The following is a 19,910-nucleotide window of genomic DNA, read 5'->3' on the forward strand; positions in this document are numbered from 1 at the left end:
TTGGGTGCTAGTGCATTCATGAGAGCCTTAGGAATATCGCTTTCCTCTCGTACACCTTTCAATTATATATTTTCTCACAGGTTTCTTACATCATGGTCATGGTGATTCCAGAGACACACAACTCAAAACACATGTGGTCATGACATCTGCACCTTTTACTAAATATGGACTAGTTAAACTTGCTCAAAGGTTGATTATCTGAGAGAATAGTCACACTATGATATGCCTTCCAAATGTTATTTGGGTTGCTGCCTTTTGTTATAGTGCATAGTCATATGCATATAGTTTGGAGACCCTAATTTTCTTTGATTCCAATAATTATTATAGCAAAGTGTTGAACCTCGTGTCTTGAAACATAGCTAATTCTCAGAATGTGGCATGCTTCGGAAGAACATGTGAGGCTTATGTAACCAAATTTATACCTTCCTCTTCATGAAATTTTGAGTGGTGTCATGCCAAATTATAATTTAATGCAAGTATTGTATCGTATACACATGCCATGTCCACTTAATTTTATTTACATGCTAGTGCATACACTTTGCACAATAATGTATGTGGTGTTTCTCTCTCCATAGTGCATCCACTTGTTTATTGCAGTGCATTGCGATATATGCAATAGTCAATGTATGTTTTAGAAGCATGTTGATGCTCCTTTATTCATATACTCATCGCATTCCCTTCGCGCAATGTTAATCACTTCACATGGTCACACTATTAGGTGTGAAACACATTACCCTTCCATTGTGTGCTAATGTGAACATGCCATGAACAAGTATGAACTTGAGGACCTATACCTTACCAATTTTTGAATTTATTGGATTATTCCATAAGTGGGATGAGCATTCGACAAATGAGACCTTTGTTCTATTTTTCGAGAGACTGTTCCAATGACCCTCATCAATGAATGAATTTCCTTGAAGCATAAATATCATGTTGTGCTTGCCCTCCTTTTAGGGTTTTGTTGGGTGGTGTAACTTGTGTGTTTGTATGACCTTAACAGATTTCCCTACATGCCATAATAAGTTATAAATATTTCAGATCTTGGAGGATAATGAATTTATATGTGTTTCAACATAAAGCCTTAAATATCATAAACAAGGGAATTAAAAGTTTGGTGTAAGTGAGTTCCACAAGGTCCATGAGACCTTCACCTCATTAATGAAAATGTCTAAAATATATTAGATACCTTTTTGAGAGAGGTACAAAAGCCACAACATCAAGGTTTATGAAAATTATTTGCATCTACAATTCGAATCTCTTTATTAACCTAACTTTTAAAATGATGTTGAACACACTCATGATGGCATAGGGTTTCAAAAGAAACAAAATTACCAAAACTATAATGTGCACGCTAAGATGAGAACCACAATAAACCAAGGGGGTAGAGGCAATGTAGATCATGAAGGTATACACATAGACAGGGTGTGATAGCGATAGGTCATGGGGAATCGATAAATTCAAAACCTGACCATAACCTTTACGACCTTAGGCAAGAATAGGGGGACTCAAAATTTTGGATATGTCCAAAAATTTTGGGTGATTTGGTAGTAGCTACAACAAATCATTTAATAGAGTATTTTTCCAACCACGTGGAATATTTCCCAAAATATTAAACTAAATGCAATATTGTTGCTGAGTGAATTCATGAACCATTTTATCAAGTTCAATTGTTGAATTACTTGCTTGAGCACTAGTCACAACAAACAAACACAAAAGCATGTTGATTGGTGCTATGCAACCATCACATTTTCCATAACGAATTGTGTCCATCATTCCACCAATTTTGGAAACTTTTTCTCAAATGTTGCAGTAGCTTGAAAGAAAAGGCAAAGAATTTGGAAAGATTGTTACTAAATAACTTAGTCATTGTGAATTCTAAATTTCATTGTGCGAAAGTTCATTGTGCAAAGGTCCTTGTGTGGAGAACCTCTGCACAATGAAATTCCGCACATAACCTCATATCCTTTATAGGTACCACCACCTCATATAGAATAAGCGGTCACAATTATTATTATTCACGAGAGCTAATACTCCATATTAAATAAACGTAATAATAACTTATGATTTGTATTCTCTAATTGGTCCAATATAGACAAAATACGTTGTCAATTTTATAATATTATTATGATTAACAAGATCCAATAGCCCATATATGTGAATGGAATAACATATTTTCTATATACTAACTACATTAATTAAAATAGTGTTTATCGATCGGAATAACAGGTGTAGACATGGTGCTTGTGGGTGCTGAATGCATTTCGACAATTTGATTTCTGAGTGCGGAAAAAACGACACACACATATGCACACTGTTGAAGAGGTTAATGCATCCATTTAATAAATAATAATACTTTTTCATATTATTGCTTAATAAACATTAATAATAATTTAATTTTAGATTAATGTTGTACGGAGGTCCTTGTGCAGAAGCATGTGTGGAAGAAGCTATGCAGAGGAAGCATGTTGGGAGACGAAAATACGGGCGAAATGCAGAATTTTACTTTCATTAATTAGCAATAACAATAAAAGTAAAAAACTATGCTCCATTGCAATTATTAATCTTGTTTTTTATTAAATTGACATTTTATATTAATTTATATTTTTAAAATGGTAATTCTTTTTGTATTAAAGAAATAAATTTATTTAGTATGAATTTAAAATGTAAATTGGAGAATAAATTAAAAAGTATATTATTAATTAAATTATAGATACGAAACATTAATAGAAATGAAGAAAAATAATGTATAAAAATATATCAAGCATAATTATCAACTTATTTCTTGATCATAAACTTTGACAATCCACTCAAATCAATCACTCTGAATCATTATTGTAACCACTAATAAAGAAAAAAATCTATGGATGAAATAACCATAGCATTCATTTTACTCTTGGCCCATCTATGGAAGAAGCTTCCATTAACTTTCAGAAACATTGTTAATAAATATTGATTCTTGGAAATATTCATAGTTATCATGTTCACTAGCAACATAAAAGAGTGCTTGGAGCGACACCAAGAAACAACAACAACAAAAAAAAATCGAATAATCAATATGTCTATGCTCTACTTTACTCTACCTCACTCAAATCTTAGAGATGTTGCCTTTGGTTTCATATCTCTAAATGTATGTGCTCAAACACATTTTTGTTCCCTTTATGTACGACCATGTTTCCTGGAGACCAATTTTCATTTCACTATGTGGAGCTTCCCCATGCTCATAAAGTTGTATGACACGTGGAGCAATGGCATTTTACCAAATGAAAATAATCATGACACGTTACTTAAGTTAGTTAAAGTGACTGAATGGACTTTAAATTAGTTTTGTTTTTATTACAAAGAAAAAAAATTTGGACTCCCATAAGATGGCCTAAATACACAAGAATCTATTTTTTCTTTTTCTTCATTGATAGTCTCCTTCTTGGTGCTTTACTTGAGAGAAATGTTTTACTATGTCTCAATAAATGTCAACAAAAGGCATGAACTTGTTACATTTGCATTCCCTCTTGTTTAATTATTTTAGAATGGACCAAACTTTGTGAAATGTTCCGAAGCAAAAGACAATTCATTCAAAATTATGCCTTTGCATGATCCTCTGTCATTGAAATAATTATTTGTGAGAGGTTTGGATTTTGTTATGTAACTAAAAATCTAATAAGAAAGAGATATTTCAATATCTCATATAATTATTTTAGAATGGACCAAACTTTGTGAAATGTTCTAATGGAAAATGAAATTCACTCAACATTATGTTCTTGCATGATTATATGTCACTAAAATACATATTTGTGAGAGATTTGGATTTTTTGATGTGACTAAAAATCTAATAAGAAAGAGAATTTGGACAAAAACCTAAAATTATCTTCTTAATAGATGAGTTCTACGTGGAAAACTCCATTGAGTTTTTTCTATCCTAAAAACCATGAATATAGCAAGTAACCTACTATATGTGGATCGCTCAACACTTGAAATTATTTGACACTACCCAAGTATGTCTTGGTATAGTTTATGGCATGCTTAGATATGTCTCAAGGATGACATGTGAATTCACTCTAAGAGGAAATAGGCATTTAGTACAACATTTTAGCATTAATTTATTAGAAAGAATATATAATGAAACCTCACTGATTTGAAGCACATGTTATGAAAAATGATTTTGGTTAGTGGGTGAAGGTTTTCATGGAAGTATTTTCTTGATTCGTCATTACAAATATGGTGCATATGGGAACCATTAATATGCATGCATTATACATGAGAACTCATATGGTCATTTGGTTCACATTATTAGTTGCAACTCTATGCTTCATTGAACTAGGTGCATCACATATGGATACAAGGTTGCTATAATCTTGGTTGAAGTCTTAATGTTTTTTTGATATGTGGGGCACCAATGCTCCTATACACTCATAAGGCAACAAAATATATTTTCATATGAATCATTATACCACATTATTTGGCTACAAGTTTTAATCACTAGTTTATATCCCATGACATAACATTGGTGTGTCCATTATGTATTGAAGAACTAATGTTTTGATGTCAAGAAGGTGTGGAATATATGGTAGAGAACTAATGAGCTAATGCCATGTTAAGGAAATGTTGTATATTATATAGTATATCATCAATGTCATAAAATATTCAAAAACACCAACATGGAACATATCTAAAATTCAAAAAAAAACAACATGGACCTATGTAAATGGATTATGAAGAACACTGCATTTATAACATCTGTTTGGGACTTACAATGGAACACCTTTCCAACAATGATTGAACCTATTATTTTAAATCGTAAAATAAAGCAAATTATAATTATATCAATTTAAATAATGATAAATTTAATAAATTCATTAAAATTTGCTAATTTTTTTTATTTGAATAAATAATTACTAAAATATATTAAAAATAGATATTTGAATTAAACTATCTTAAAAATGTATGCATAAAGATGAGAAAATTATAAAATTATAAAATATTAATATTTCATTTGAATTATAATTAAACATTACAATAGTTTGATAAATCCAATATATTAAGAAAAAATAACCAAAACATACAAACTTTTGAATTTAAAAATATATGTATGTTTTTTGCCACATATATAAGAAACAAGAAACACATAAAATCACGAGATAGCTATCTCTTATGTTATGGCTTGAGTTTCCTTCATCATGGCTTGAAATTATTTCATTGTTTCTTCTTTCTTTATCATTCATGAATGTTATTTACTTATTTTTTACACTACATGTCAAATCTATACTTTAAGCTCTTGCATTTTAAATTTCTTGGCTCCTCCATCTTTGGATGATGCATAAGGTGGAAATAAATAAGACAACATGACACTTGGACATCCCTTGCTATGCCATGTGGAACGAAATTCAATTGTGTATAAGATGGAGAAAATCCCTTTTTCTTCAACTTGATTTGTCCAACATCGATATCATGCAACGAATTATATGTATGAAACCAACGAAGTTCCTGGATTAGGGTTTGCCATCGTTAATTATAATTAATAAGTTGGAAATCCCTTAGGGCTATGAATAGTGGTTACTTACTTGGTTGTTCATTAGCAAGGTATTACTAAAATTGTTCTACTATTGTAGAATATCTTTTGTGCTACTATAATGCTACTATTATGATAAACTAATATTTCTGTTGTGCGTATAAGGATGTATTGGGGCTATGTGATGGAAAGGAATTTATATTCAAATGGTGTATTTTATCATTTACTTGGATGATTGGTATTCTAAAAGCTCCATCTATTTTTTTTTTTTGTTAAAATATGTTATATATATGAATGAAAATATGAAGTTGTGACACACTAATGTATATTTTATTGTGAATGAATGTTAAGCCATAATGGTAAAATGTGGAGCTTGCAATCTATGTTAGGGTCCAACCCTAACCCCCTTATTTATGTACTAGGATCGAGTCATAGTTATAGTTAAGTAAAGAGTTAATAAAGCCCATATTAATAATTGTAAGTGGTTAACCCGCATTTAATGAAGGGACCACAGTTAGTCGCAAATGGGCCATGGTATTAGATAGATGGTATTAATAAGAACCATGGTATTGCATGTATGAATCCTATATAAAAGATAGAGACTCCCCTCAAGGAGCATCGTGTCTTATTTTGTAATTGAGCTCAGCTCTATTGGAGGTTGCCCCCTCGAAGAGGCAAGTGAACATTGCTTTCTGAATAATAAAATACTTGATGTTATTTCTCATTGTTTTATGTTTTGGGTATAGTTCTTTGCATATTTGGTATTCGGGTATTGTCTTGCAGGTTAAGAGCATAACAAGTGGTATTAGAGCGCTTTCCAGGGCCGGTGGGATCTCCAATTTTTAGCAAAAAAATGTTTTGGCTAGAGACGTGTTCCAGCGTCTTTAAACCACGGGATCTGTCATTGAGCACATAAACCTGCGGATTTGGGGAGGCATGCACGCAGGAAATATAAGAGGTGGTCACACTTGTTGGACTCCCTTGTAACCCCTGTGGGTACCCCTTCGAGTAGTAGCACATTAGAAAGAACCACACACGGACTGTCTTCCAAGTACCCTCTGGGTATATTGGAAGCTCCCTAGCTCCCTTGAAACCTCGCCATAGATAAACCATTGGGCGTCTTGCTGCTATAGTACACCGAGAACGACAGTCAGGGAGATTACTCGCGCATACGATAGGGTAGTCAGGTTGTACAGCTAAGAGTACGGTTGATCCTCCTTGGTTAGTGCCCTGAAAGATTGGGCTGAGTACTACTGTCAGACCCTTATGTATATTGCAATCTGTAGCACCTGACACTCCTAGAGACCATAGTTCCCTTCTCTATCTCTGGATCAAGCATCATCTTTGCCAGATCAGATCGTGTAGGTGTGGTTTTGTCGCAGCAGCAGCAATCAATTCCGTTGTTCAGATCTATCAGATCAGCCATTTAGATCTATCAGATCCATCAGATCCGCCATCTAGATCTAACAGTTTGGGCTCTGTAGCCGTCGCATCAATCAAATCCACCATTCAGATATGACTAATTGTGTGGGTTCCTATACCTGGGCGTGATTTTCACAGGACTTTGGGCAGCACTGAATTTTCTGGGATTCGGCCATTGCAGTATTCCTAAGCAAGGAGTAAAACTCTGTTCGGAGTGAAAAAAAAAAAAAGTCAGAGACCCCCCGGAACGCTTATTGGAGACTTAGCCCATAAGAATCAGGTCGACGCGCTGAGCAAGGTGGTACCATTCAATTGTTAGTGCAAAAAAAATTTGGGCGGTCTCAAATTTCAAGTACATCGGATCGGTGCATGGTACAAACTAGAGCTCAAGCTATGGCCAATGAGAGGATTGACAACCTTGAACCACAATTGAAAGATGTACTATTGCAGCTGAAGAACTTAAATGAAACACTCTCAAAGGGCAAGATGGAGGAATGCGTGGAGGCATATGTTGGTAATGAAAACATTGACGGCAAGTCTAGTCAGTCTCTTCACCTCTTTGGCACCCACCAACAATCCCAGCCGTGACCACCCAAGCTGGACATTGTTATAGACATTTTTGTGCCTTACAGCATGAAGAATGAAATGTCGATAATCCGAGGGATCCAAAGTCCCTAAACATGTTGTTCCTACCCCTAGAGGAACAAGGTCAGCAAACCACAGCACTAAAAATCAGTTCTCCACCTGAAAACACTCAAAAACAAGCTAATTCTGGATCATGTCAACTGCTCCACTGAGCATCTGCGCTGAATGTCAACTGCTCCACTCTGTACCTGCGCTGAATGTCAAATCTAATGAAGGCTACCTGCGCTGGGCGAGATTGGCCAAGTGGCACAGTCATTTTGCAAGGTGTCAAATGCCCAGGAAGCTTCCAAAATGACACTTGGATCAGGGAATTCGCCTTGTGATGAGTAAGAGGATCTAGATCTCCAAGTGGAAGCAAGAAACTCCAAGTGGACTCAAGAACTGAAGTATAACTGAAGTGGGAGAGGACACTAGTCAGCTTCATGCCAAACTCAAGCTGACTCATCCTTTCTCCAAATCTCCTATATATAGAGCTCTCTCATGAGGTCTAAAGGGGGCGGGAATCTTGTGAATGTAAGGAAGTGCTGTTGGTTTGTGCATAGAACTATTGGGTGATTGCTTTGAAGGAGGTGAAGAGGATATTTCTTTCTGCTGGGAGGTGTTGCTGGATTGGGCCTCTTATGGTTGTAACACTCTCAGAACTTTACTTCTTCCATTAATAAAGCATTTGAGGTTCTTCTATATGCATGTGTCTTTGTGGCGTATTGATGCTTGTATATTTGATTTATTCTAATCCTTGAATCAATTATGGATGTATGCTTCTTGTAGTTTCCCTTTCTTGTGCTTTTGTAGGATCTTTGTGTAGCTGGGCCAGTGAAAGAGCAAGGAGCTGGGAGCAAGCAGCAAAGAGGGAAGATTGGATCAACCATTAGCGGAAGACAACGGTTAGTGGATCCCTTTCTCCTCTCTCTTACATCTCATAAAGAAGTAATCTTGAATAGCTTTGTATTCAGTTGTTGCTGAGGTACTATCACCCTTAGAGTGGGATAGGGTCATTCCGTATTGGATACTTTTCCCAACAACAAATTGGCGACTCCGTTGGGGATCGTATCTTGTTGGTTGTTTGTGTTTTTGCTATTCATTTCATAAACAAAGGGAGTACCGAATCGAACTGCATTTGGATCTTTCAAATGCAAAGTAGAGGGCAGCTACTCTAGCTCAGTTTCTGGGCAAGTTTATGATTTGAAGAGCTGATCCACAAGGACTCTAATAATCTCTTAGTGATAGCTTTTCATCCTCCTTGTCATCCCTTAGTGTGTCCTTGACTGATAGCTTCTGATTTGGCCAAAAACTGTGAATTTTTGAGCAATCTGTGACCCGGAAACCAAGAGAAACGAAAGTTTCGTTCTTCAGTGCAACTGCTGTGAATGTTGTCTGCATTTCAGCGCAGTTCCCGAAGGGGCTACCTGTGCTGAAGGTCAAACAGACAGTGTCCCACCTGCGCTGGACCAGTCTTGCCTTGTGCTACTGGGGTTTCCTGCTGTTTCTTGCCCTGTTTTCACCCTTGTTTTTGCTGCCTGTTACCAGTCAATGTGCCTATCTGAAACCAACTTTCCTTGCCACTATTCCGCCTCGGTTGTATAAATAAACTGTGTTTGTTCTTTGTGTATTTCTTGTATCATTTATAGTTTCCCATAACGAAAGTGAACTAGTCTTGCTATGACCTCTTAGATCTAGACCTGTGATAAAGTGTCGTTTTGATCTTAAGAGTTAGTTTGTTTGCTGTTCATAGCTGATTGAGCTTTTGCTTTCGTCATTTGGTTTGGATTTATATATTTCTAGTGTCGAAACAAGTAAATCTTAAGGTGTCTTTTGATTTTGGACAAGCTTGTTTGCTTTCACTTGAAATTGAATTCAAAGTTATACAACAGCTTTCTTTTTGTGTCGCACAAACATTAAGGAAGAGAAAAGAAATACCTGCATTTTTGCATTTTGCATATAAGTTTGTATGTTGATTTAGGGAAAAAGTGCATTAGCGAGTGCTCTTTGATCTATGTGAAAAGATTTTGTCTCTCTTTTCCCTCAGTAGTTAAGATTTTCATAAGTCGAAAAGATTGAAAAAGCTTGCTTCTCATCTTAGACTGCATTTAGGAATTTGTATCAATACATCTCGTGGTGAACCTTGAAAGGCAAACTTTAAAAAAGATCAACTTAAAATATATTGAATGAACCTAACAACGCTTTGAAACATAACGCAAACACATAGAGGTCTAAGCTAGAGACGTGTTCCGGCGTCGTTAAACGTAGTGACTGTCGATCTCGACGAAGGTGGGTGATTCCTCCTGAGAGTCGGTGGCACTAATACGGACTTGTGTTCCCACGTACCGTCACGTATATATTGGGAGACCCCTATAGGCATATATCTTTTATCCTTAGGAAGCCGTGTCGGCCGCCCTACTGATCGCAATGCAGTGAACACAGCATTCACGAAGATCGACCACCCGTACCGTAAAACGTATTCTGTGGTTTTGCGAGAGGTTTGGCACACCCTCTGCCTAGATCTCCAGAGCAGTTTCTTTTGGCCTTTTTCAAACTCTATAACTGAAAAAGTCCAACCGAGCATTTGTCACTTCGGGCTCGTTAATACATCGAAGGAGACTAGAGTCATCTTTAGCTTTTTCTCGACTCTCAAAAAGTGAAAAAGCAAGTTGTGTCTAAAAGCGTCTAATAAAATTCATTCAATTAGGAAACACAAATTTCCCCTTTTAATATTTTGGTTGATCGAGTAATCCGCAATCGTGGAAGAAAGTCAATTGAAACCCCGTCGTTCGCGGAGGCTTACGAGTCAACCGTCTTTGTCTCCGAAATCGAAAACAGTACGGGCAAAACGAACTCGTTTAACCGGTTCAAAATCTCCTTTGAAAGTTAGAACAAGTGTTCTGACTGCATCTGAGGTTCCGGTTACTCCTAACATTTCTGGAAACCCTACCTCTATAGAAGAAGTTCAACAGCCGCAGAAGGACAGTAATACTGATCCTAGTCTGGGGGCAAGTACTTGTGTAACTGAACCAGTTCCATCTGTAACCGGTCCAGAGAGTTTTGTTCCCCAAACAACTGTCGCTGTCGAAACAACCACTTCTTCGGCACCAGAAATATTTTACGGACCTGACGGTCTTCCTCTTCCACCGGGTTTGATTGCGATAGAGGAAATTGCAGAGGATCCGCAAGCAAGTACTCCAACTCATTTTGGAGTCGGGGTCACTCTATTTCCTTCATCAGAAGTTAATCCACCACAAGTGGAAGTTCCTGTAGAATCGCTAGGCAATCTATTGGATAGACTTAAAATGTCTGAACAACCGTCATCGTCTAGGACTGTGTCAAATGACACAGCGACAGCAGAAGCCCCTGCCGTCACTCCAATGATGTTTGCCGGCATACCAGCTGTCCCAACTAGCTCTCAACAGCTAGAAGGAGTCCACCAAGGGACTATTTCGACAGTATGGTCTGTTCCAGTTTGTTCATCCGGAGTAATACCCGGCAACTCTTATGTTGAAACTCGACAAATTGATCCTCATGGAGGTCAATTTGGGCCATCCAGTCCTCAAGGACTAACAATCCCTCTGAGTTCCGGATTGCTACCATATGGGGGGCAGTATGCCCTTTCATTACCTCCTCCGGGAGGATATCCATATGGCAATTCTCAACAGTATTCAGGTTATACTGGAATTGCATCAAGTAGTTGGGTACCTATGCTACCTCAACAACCAAGGGTTGTATATTCTATGCAACAGTGTGTACCTGTGACGAACATCCCAACCACACCGGCTATTGTAACAGTGTCACAAGTTCAAGCGATACCTGTTGCATGTCAACCTCAGATTTCTCAGGTTGTAATGCAACAGTCACTTGATCATGGGTCACAACCACAATCGCCAACTGGTGGGGCGACACAAGTACAAATGGGTACCATTACCCCACACCTCGGTCCAACGGTTAGCATAGCACAACAAAACATGGCGTCACAACCATGGCTTGTGCAATACCAACAACCGCAGTTCCAGCAAGTGTACCAAGGTTCTGAGCAGCAGATCTTTGCGAATAGTGGACAACCGTATATCCAAAACGGTCAAAACCAACCACTTTACAGTGGTCAAGTCCACCAACCGTATCAGTCATACCAACATCAATTACATTATGCTGGTATGCAAAGGCCCACTGCTCAAGCGATTCCATCGTACCCTGGTTACGCTTCGCCTAACCTGAATCAACAGTTACCATTCGTGGCAACTTTAGAGTTACCCGATTTACACCGTTTAACCAACAATCTGATTGCTTATGCCCCTTGGTGGCCAGCGATTCCTCATAAACTTCCATCTGACATTCCTAAATTCAATGGAAATCCAGGTGAAGACCCATCGAATCACGTGATGACTTTTCATCTGTGGTGTTCGTCAAACACCCTTAACGACGATTCGATAAGGCTTCGCCTTTTCCAGAGGACATTGACAGGTCCAGCGGCTAAATGGTATATTGAATTGCCAAGAGCCTCTTTCGACAATTTTAGTTCCCTAGCCACGACCTTCTTAACCCATTTTCAATTACCGATAAGGTATGAAACGGGAACAGAAATATTAACCAACTTCAAACAGACAACTGCTACCCATATATCTGATCATATACATGAGTGGCGTCGTCGTCGTAGGATGGTGAAAACATATGTTCCCGATCAGCTATTAGCTGAATGGTTTATAAAGTCGTTACTTCCGGCTATTACGGAAGATGTGGCCAAGGGGGGAGTCGTAACAGAGGAGCAAGTCATTGCTCGTGCGCAATATTTGGTCTTAGTTTATACTCAGTCCGGCACGCTCTATGACAAAATACCTGACGCCCCTAGACCGGAATTTTCAATTCCTCCCCCTCCTAAATCAAATAGTGACTCTCATGCCGGTGATGGCGTGATTGGCACAGCAAACACGAAATCGATAAAGGCTTTGTCAAAGAAAGCCTGTAAGAATTCGGATCAAAATGCAAAAGAAGAAATTCTTGCTTCGGAAGTAAATGCCGTATCCGAAGATAAAGGCAAAGAAACCAATCAACCAGGAAGCAAGAAAAAGCAAAACAAAGGGAAGAAGAAGAAACAGGGTGAGTCGTCCCCTGGAAAAAATTCTTCAAACCCTCCTGGAAAAGGGAAACCAAACAGTCCATGTATGATATGTGACGAAGATCACTAGACAAGGGATTGTCCTTACAAAGCTAAGCTTAAAAGGTTCTTTAAAAGTTCCCAAACCTCAGCTGTGTTGACTGATCCGTTTCCCAACCCAGGTCAAAATCTGGTTGATAATGGAAATGCTTCCCCGTCGCAAGTACTTATGTTGTCGGTTTCGAAGCAGCAGAATGATGCTTTGATTTCGACAAGGAACAAAGATTACGGGAATCCTCAGTTGTCGAACGAAAAAGGTAAAGATCAACCAAGTAGTTCGACAACAACTTCGACAGAAGTTGTAACGCCCACCATCCCTGAATTAACAATAAAACCGCCAAAGGGTGTAGTACACAAGTCGACATTTAATCCTCGTGCCAGAGCGGCGCAGCATTATAACATAGTGGAAGATTTGGCCCAATCGCCATCCGCTATGTCGACTCTTGAAGTGCTACAAAATTGTCCAACCCAAAGGTAGGCGTTGTTATCGGCAATTGGTGGGGTTGATCCTAAGGATTCCAATCTTGTATCCTTTGATCACAAGGGATATGATCCTCAGTTACCAGCTCAGCTAGCTTTCCTTATTCAAGTGAAAGCACTCAACAAAACTGTTCACAGAACAATAATTGATGAGGGAGCCTCGACATGTATTATGTCGATGAGTTGCTGGAAAACTTTAGGATCTCCAACCTTGTCGCGATCTTCGACGACATTAAAAGCTTTCGACGGAAGGACTTATACCCCTTACGGTATCCTTAATAACTTGAAAGTTGAACTAGGAGGAAAGACGGTAGAGATTGATGTAGAAGTCATTGATGGAAATCTTGACTATAACATCCTACTAGGTAGACCATGGATTTATGCCATGGCAGCTGTCGTGTCGACTTATTTTAGGAAGATCGCATTCCTGTTTGAAGGAGGGATTACGATCGTTGACCAACAGAATTTCCTCCCTAATGGTTCGCAAGTTACAGGAAGCATTCCCATGATCCATGAGAGCAACCATTCAATTCAAGATATCGGAGTAGGATTATTGAAAGACCCCACATTGATGGGAACTTTCGCGCTACCACCTCCTATTTATACAGGAAATGTACCGTTTGTAGCAACCTGCAACATGATATCTTCCACGAAGGTCAACATGGATCATTCAATGGTTTTGCCCCCAAGCCCTTTAGAAATATTGTAGCAATCAATGTTTCAAGCATGGGAGGCGAGCCCAAATCAACGCTCGTCAAGCGTTTGGGTAGATAGGTCTAGAGAATATGGAACCCCATTAGATCCTTGGTCGAGAGTACATGGGACTGACGAAGGAATCTTACAAGCAATGATGATTGAGGGGGCACCATGGAATGATTACCACCATCGTTCCCTTCTTCCAGAATATGAAGAAGATACTCAAAGTGACCTTTATCACCCTTCAGTATTTGAATTCCTAACAAATACTGTAAACACGGTGGACTCCGAGCGAAACCTATCCAATATTGAAGAGACTATAGCCATAAATATCTCGACTAAAACAGATGTTGTAGAGAATATTTATGTCGGCAAAGGTTGTTCCCCTTCAGAACTGGAAATATATAACGCTCTTTTTCGCGAATTTAGAGATGTCTTTGCTTGGTCATATGATGAAATGCCAGGCATTGACTCGAGTATCGTTGAACATGAAATTAAAATGTATCCTGATGTCAAACCAGTAAGACAACGGCTTCGGCAAGTGCACCCGAAGAAATCCGCTGCCATTAAGGCAGAAGTTGAAAAACTTCTCCATGCTGGATTCATCTACCCGGTTCCTCTAACCGATTGGGTATCGAATATTGTCCCTGTTATGAAAAAACAAGGGACGATTAGAGTGTGTGTTGATTATAGGGATGTAAACCAAGCTTGTCCGAAGGACAACTACCCTACACCCTTCATCGACCAGATAATTGATGAATGCGCCGGATGTGAAATCTTTTCATTTATGGATGGATTTTCCGGGTATAATCAAATAAATATCCGCCCACAGGACCAGTCAAAGACTGCATTTATTTTTCCGTGGGGCACGTTCGCTTATCGAAAATTACCCTTTGGTTTAAAGAACGCAGGGGCGACGTTTCAGAGGGCAATGAATTATGCCTTCCATGACATCAAGAACATCGTTCAACCTTATCTCGACGATCTTCCGGCTCATTCGCGAAAGCGGACTGATCATCCGCAGCATTTAAGAGCGATATTTCTACGTTGCCGACACTACAAGATAAGACTCAATCCGCACAAATGTGTGTTTTGCGTCGGTTCTGGTCGTTTACTTGGCTTTGTAGTCTCTAAAGATGGGATTCGTCTCGACCCCTGTAAGGTTCAGGCAATCATTAATTTGCCTCCACCTTTAAATTTGCTTCAGATTCAGAAACTACAAGGGAAAGCAAACTTTCTGAGGAGGTTCATTCCAAATTACGCAGAACTTGCTAAGGGTTATACTCGTCTTTTGAAAAAGGATGTACCTTTTGTCTGGGACCAGGTGGCGCAAGCTTCTTTTGATGCTCTGAAAGACTGTCTAGTAAAAGCATCATTAATGTACGCCCCGGACTATCAAAGAGATTTTAACCTGTATCTGGCTGCAGCGGATACGACCATTGCGATGGTTTTAGTTCAAGAAGTCGATGGAATTGAACATCCTATCTATTATTTAAGTAAAAACTTAAACGATACAGAAAGTAAATATTCTTATGTTGAAAAACTAGCGCTTGCAGCTGTTCAAGCGATTCAAAGGTTTCGACATTATGTCCTCTTTCGGAAAACTACCATCTTATCAGATTGCAACCCCATGACTTATATACTATCGCGACAGTTGTTGGGGGGCAAATATTCAAAATGGATAGCGATCCTTCAAGACTTTGATCTGGAATTTTTGAAATCCAAATCAAAGAAAGCTCTAGTTTTCGCAGAATTATTGTGCGATCTCCCATCATCGTCCAACGATGAAACATCGGAAGAGTCAATCATGGACGAAAGTTTGTTTCTGATATCTGTAAGCGATGAGTGGTATGGAGATATCATAGTTTATCTCCAAACCCAAAAGTTCAGGCCTAACACCTCTCGCTCCGAACAAAAACGTATACGATACCAAGCAAAAGACTACATGATCGTCGGTGATACACTTTACCGTCGTGGTGTCGATACAGTTCTAAGGAGGTGCCTTACCCATGAGGAGGCCGAAAAAGCCCTGAATGATTGTCATTCAGGCGCGTGTGGGGGGCATCAATCTGGATATGCAACAGCACAAAGAATCTTACGAGCAGGATACTTCTGGCCAACCATGTTCAAAGATTGCATAACCGCAGTCAGAAGTTGCCATGCTTGTCAAATCTTTGATAGCAAAACGAGACGACCACCCGCACCTTTACAGCCGATAGTTGTTGTTGGGCCCTTCGCCAAGTGGGGCATCGATTTCATGCAATGTAACCCCACCTCGACCGGGGGGCATGGGTATATTATAGTCGCTGTTGACTATTTTACCAAATGGGCCGAGGCGATGCCTACATTGGATAACACTGGTGAAACAGCTGCCCTTTTCTTTTTCAATCATGTAGTCGCCAGGTTCGGCGTACCACAGGCTATAGTTACAGATCATGGGTCGCATTTTCGCAATCACATGATGGTCGAATTAGCTGCCAAGCTAGGGCTATCTCACGACAGCTCTACCCCATATTATCCGCAAGCCAACGGACAAGTTGAGGCAATCAACAAGGTCCTGAAGCGTATGTTGCAAAGGATGATTGGGGTTCATAAAAGAAGGTGGCACCTAATCCTGTACTCAGCCTTGTGGGCTTACCGAACGTCGGTAAAGAACGCAACCGGGTTCACACCTTTTCAACTGGTGTATGGCCTGGAAGTAGTCTTACCAATCCAGTGCGAAATTTCGTCGCTTAAACTCGCAATCGATCTTCTCCCCGGAACTTCAGAAGAAGAGGCTCGTTTCTTGGAACTAATCCAATTGGATGAAACCCGTCGTGATGCCGCTTTGGCTAACGAAGCTCATAAGAAACGAGTCAAGGCTCAGTTCGACAAAAATGTCAAACCCCGTGTCTTCTCAGAAGGTGATTTGGTCTTGCTTTATGACCAAGAATCCGATAAATTGGGAGCAGGTAAATTCAAGTCCTTATGGATGGGCCCCTATATTGTTAAAAGGGTGTTAGCAAAAGGAGCCTACGAGTTAATGGATTACGATGGAATTCCACTGGTGCAGCCCCGCAACGGGTTGTACCTCAAGCGTTACTATGCTTAAATAGTAACCTGCATGCTTTTGTTGTATTTTGTTTTCGCTAAAGTGTTTGTCCTGGTCGAGTGATCCACCTTTTCATTTATTGCAGATGTCGAACCTTCTGGAGACATGTGTTGGATATGCCGACGGAGCGAGTCGTAGTTCGCGGAACTTATCTTCCGCAGCCTGGGCCATTTTTGATCCAAGCGGCGAGTTAGTAAGTTTCAGAGGTGTATGTATTGGGCAATCAACGAATAACATCGCTGAGTATAGCGCGTTGATAGAACTACTCTCTGATGCCATCACACGTGGCATACGCCGACTAATTGTTAGGCTAGACTCACAGCTCGTAATACTACAACTCAATGGTATATATTCTGTTCGCAATCCAGCTATTTATCGCATGTTCCTAAGGGTTAAGATCTTGGAAAGACGATTTGATTCAATTCAATATCAACATATTTCAAGAAACTTAAACACATTAACTGACTCATTAGCGAACTATGTGTTAGATAGACATTTGCAACATTTATAAAAAAGGGACACATCATCAAAGATTGTACATATGGATCACATAAATCAACCAGGATAAAACCCGAAAATCAAAATACGTATAAGATGTTTATATAAGTTCATACATAATGTTCTGTAACCAAGACAAAATTGGTCATATGACCTAAAAACTCAAAAAGATGCTAGGGGGCACCCTAGCCTAGTGGTGCTCATGATAGTACGTCACGGCCTGTGCAATCATGCGCAAGAGACGAGTCCATCGTCTAGGCACGCCGATAGTATGTCGCTGCAGCTGTAAAGGTAACTCGTCAATCTGTACATCCGGAAGACCGCGAGTAAGGCTCTCAACCTGCTCCTTCACAGCTGTAAGGGTCTCAGTATCGTCAAGATCGCGAATAACAACTCTCCTAGCAGGCTCCACTACCGGGGCAGCAACTGGCGATCTCGGACGAACTGCTGGACGAACAGGACCAATATCTGCATGCACCCAAGAGTACAATTAAAATTCTTGATAGAATAAAGCACAGCAACATTATGAATAAGAACAGTAAACAGTAATATGGTCAAGGAGTTTACCAATGGCGCCCCACTGTTCGCCATTCGGTAACACCAAATCCGGATCACCTCGGAAATCCATACCCACATATGGATACTCGAAAAACGCCATCTCCTGGCGCTCGAACCACCTAAAGAAGGCCTCGGTAAAAGTAATCTGAGGTTGACCAGCATGCCTAGACATGTGGTCGACCCACCTCTGCATGCGTGGCTCGGTCGGAGAAGGCAAGTCGAGTATGATGTACTGAGGCTGCATCAGTGGGATTTTCTCCAAGGCGAAGGCAGTCAGAATAGAACCAAATCCAAAGTTCTTCAGCTTCCCGTCCTTTACCTTGGTCAATTGACTTTTCATCTGAACAAGTACTACATCACACCAGTTGAATACTTTCGGTTGGAGACACTCCAAGGCGTGCTGCATATAAGATCTGTTGGCAACATGTAGAGCTGCGCTGCCGGCCATCCTACCAATAGTGAACAGAATGGACCTGAGAGCCCGATCAGTAATCTCACGGATAACAATCTTTCCGTCTCTACTCGGCTGAGAACCTTCCCTGCAATACTCGCGGACATAATCTCTGGTGGAATCAGTCCCCCGGGCCGTACCTGACAAGGAAATGGGGGCACCTCGCCTTGACAGTCCAGTCAAGAAGTACATGTCCTCTATGGTCAAGGGGATGGCCTTTCCCCTAATCTGGAACACTTGGTTAACAGGATCCCAAGCATCAAGCATGTACTGCAGCAAAGAAATCTGTGCTCTCATACTAGAGATACGGAAGAACTTCAGCAGGCCACAGTTCCGCAACGCGTTCACCGTGACAGGGTCATGGAGGGCAATCATGTCCTCCTCTTCATGTTCTCGTTCTCGCCATGTAAGGGACATTTTGTTCAAAGTTCCCTGCAAAGCAAACAAGAGAAGGAGTAAGTTCCTGATTTTGATGAAAAACTAGCGAAAAAATCATCAAAAAATGACCTTAAAAACTCAGTTTTTGAGCCCAGCGCAGGCAGAGAGTCTCCCACTTGCGCTGAGGATCAGGCTGCCTTAAGGCAGCTTGACCTTCAGCGCAGGTTTCGAAAGGGGAACCTGCGCTGATCCTAGGGCGCCCTGGCAAAACCCCAGGGGCTCAGAAATACTGGAAAACAGGTGTGAAACAAGAAAAGGAAACCATGAAAAGAAAGATCTACGGTTTAGCTCCTACCTGGTCCAGACGGCACCGAAAATCGTCCGCAGAATCTCCCAGAATCAGCTAGTGAAAATCAAGGGGGAAGAGGCACCTCCAGAGCTCCAACAAACCAAATGCAAATGAAATGGTAAATGAGAGGTAAAAACACCTTTTAATGGCTTTTTACACAGTTTAAAGTGAAATATTAGGGTTATAATCTCATTTTCATGCAAATATTATTCATTTCTAACAAAGTTTGTTGCAGCAATTGAAAAAGCAGTACTATATTTGAAAAGAGAAAAGCTAGTAATGGTAAAAAATCAAAATTTGACCATATAATCGAGCAGTTTTACCGCGGAATTTATGCTCGTTAAAAAATAGAAAAGCGAGATCCGAGCAGTTTTAGCACATAGTTCATGCTCGTTAAAAAATAAACATAAGATTGAGCAGTGTTTTGGCGCATTCAAGCTCTTTAAAAAATGAACCCAGTACTGGTAAATAACCATTGTGATCGTAAATTTATTAGCCATAAAAAGCCTTGGTCGTGTTTGCACCCGCCACCTCCATTCCATTTGGCCAATCATTCGCCTCCATATGATTGTTTACCTATTTTGAGGAACAACTGCGAAGAGTGATTTCACCTAGCCATCCTTGTGACACTGCCGTGATTGGAAAATTCCAACCTGTACTTGGAATCTGCTGTTATCCCTGTTTATCACTCGTTCCTCA

The sequence above is a fragment of the Pinus tabuliformis genome, chromosome 6, assembly GCF_031772625.1.
Source record: "Pinus tabuliformis cultivar Carrire ecotype Pingquan chromosome 6, CPIR1, whole genome shotgun sequence".
Taxonomy (NCBI): domain Eukaryota; kingdom Viridiplantae; phylum Streptophyta; class Pinopsida; order Pinales; family Pinaceae; genus Pinus; species Pinus tabuliformis.